At 43.7% G+C, this 2,382-nt stretch overlaps 1 non-coding gene across 1 annotated transcript; it reads left to right on the top strand.

The window, feature by feature from the left end:
* The first annotated feature begins 1,474 nt into the window (after positions 1-1,474).
* Positions 1,475-1,546, top strand: TRNAA-AGC (transfer RNA alanine (anticodon AGC)). Its single transcript has one exon. It is a non-coding gene; the product is annotated as a tRNA-Ala (tRNA).
* The last annotated feature ends 836 nt before the right edge of the window (positions 1,547-2,382 follow it).

The following is a 2,382-nucleotide window of genomic DNA, read 5'->3' as shown; positions in this document are numbered from 1 at the left end:
TTCTGCTTCTAAGCCCCATGCCACTTTCCTGGCACTTGGGATCAGGACAATGCTGCCTCTTTGTGGCTTTTTCCAAAGCCTCCAATACCAACAAGGGCTGTTCCAGAAACACAGAACCACACAAGCACTTTCCAAAATGCTCAGCGATGGGAAGAGCAGCGAGGAGCTCTCAGTCACAAAATTTTGGGTAAAACCAGTCTTATCTGTTTGTGGGACATATGCTTTGAAAGCACTTACTTTAGCTTCTCTTTTCCCGAGGGCCTGGAGAAAGAATAGTAAAGACGGAGCTTGGTCTCTTTCTACCTGCGTTCCAGTCCATATTTTATAAGTTCCTAGAGACCCTTCCTCAAAACCTATTCCTTTCTCCTTGCCATCTATTCCTCTGCTTCTGCTTCTCTCCTCCACTCAGTGTCCCCCTTTCTCCCAGCTATAAACCCTGCCACTCTCTTGTATTCACTCCCTTCCTCGAGCCCACTCCTCGCATTCCAATTCCCAGAGAGGTGTCTTTGTGGTATACTAGTAACCTGTAGATTCCGGGCACTCATCCCTTCCATCCACGAAGATCTGGAATTTCTCCTTCGTACCTGAGTTACGGTCTCACCACATCAGGAGTTTTCTGACTTCTCCGGAATTAGGGAAAGTTAATAAAGAGCGAATTCGTTTTGAAGGTTGTACCCTGCACATTAAGTGCTTCTCTTGTGCTTTCCTCATTAAGGAAGTAATTTTGGTGTAAAAGAGACATTTTAACCATAGAAGAGTACATCTTTCTCCTCTCTTCTACCTTCCACCTCTTCAAAACCAGACCTAGAGCATCACGGAGTCAAAACTAAGTTTCCAAATCCAGGTGCTGGACGCAGGTATTTGTAGGAGCATGACTGTACTTGTCACTCTTCGTGTCAGCCTAATCAACCCGTTGCTGTCTAGCAGATCCCGACCCCATAATGTTTCCAAGGAGTGACCTCGGAACTTTTGGGTAGCAGCCACGGCTCCTAGCCACTGTACCACCAGGGACCTGTTTCCATCAAATACTTTGAATTAATTAACATCTAGCCTTACCTCCTCACCTGGATTTTCATTCCTTCTTAAGACTCATATTCGTATTCCCGTGCACTATCTTTTGTGTCTTTCTGCAAGCTTCATAGGCACAGAAGAAGGACTTTTCAAGAAGACATCAGAAGACTTAACCAAACATTCAATCCTGCTACTCTCCCTCGTGGTGGACTGGAACTGACACTTAGGCAATTGGCTAAAAGTAGTCCTTGAAAAAGGCAACGACGGCTGGGAGATCTCAAAGTCATTAGGTCTGGAATGTGTTTTTTTCCTTCTCCTGGCATTGTTGTGAGGCAGGATCTAATCCAGGAACACAAGAATTGAACATAATGCATGTTTACTTGTGGAAAGTTATGTTTTGAAAAGCCTGTAAACTATGCTAAGAGTCAGTATCATGGATTGTTCTTATAACTTTATTTAATAAGGGGGTGTAGCTCAGTGGTACAGCATGTGCTCAGCATGCTTGATGCCCTGGGTTCAATTCCCAGCACCCCCATGTACGCTTTTTCTTTCCTCACAGCTGAATATTGGCAAACTTCTTTCATGCTTTCCCTATTTTTTTTTTTTTGTGAATATCTTTACCTGTGTTTTTCCTACTCATAGAAAGGATAAATCGTTTGATAGTTACTCACATGGACCATAGTCCTGGGCATTCCCTGGGTCTCCCAACTTGACTGCTTAAGCAGAATGAAGTCAGGAGGAACTGAAATAAAAGAAGGTGCTCACTCAGGGCCTGCTGACGCTGAAGCAACAACATTCCACCGCTTCATAGACAGCCTAGTCTCCTTTACTACAATTTCTCCTTATTATTAACAAGTAGGGAAGAAAAGGACAGATGGAAGACTTGGAGAAATAGGCAACCCTGGTAGTCTCAAACATCTTGGGCCATCCAAATTCAATACATCCTAAAGACCTAGTTTGAAACCTTCTTTCACCTTCTCTTTTAGTTCTTCCACACCCACACCCACCTTTCTCATCCTACCTTCCCCTTCATTTTCTTCATCACATAATGTGTCACCTTCACCCTCACTTTCCTTTTTCCCCGTCTCCCTTTTTCCTGCATCCAGTGCTTCCTCCTAGAGAAAATTTCCCAGAAGCTCAGTTCACTCCAATTCCCTCAGCACCACTTCCTAGGCTAGAAGTTCTCAAACATGGCTGAAAATTGGAAACATCTGTGGAGACATCAACGTTACAGATCCCATCCTCTCCATATCCAGTGATTCTCAGTCCATTTGGGATCTATAAGGGTAGAATCAGGAATGTGTATATTCAAAAAGTTTTCAGGCAGTTCCCCAGCTTTTGGAACTACTGCATTCTGATCTAAGACATTTA

The sequence above is a fragment of the Loxodonta africana genome, chromosome 1 (genome assembly GCF_030014295.1).
Source record: "Loxodonta africana isolate mLoxAfr1 chromosome 1, mLoxAfr1.hap2, whole genome shotgun sequence".
Lineage (NCBI taxonomy): Eukaryota > Metazoa > Chordata > Mammalia > Proboscidea > Elephantidae > Loxodonta > Loxodonta africana.
Note: the sequence above shows the minus strand (reverse complement) of the source record. Positions and strands in the feature narration are given on the sequence as shown.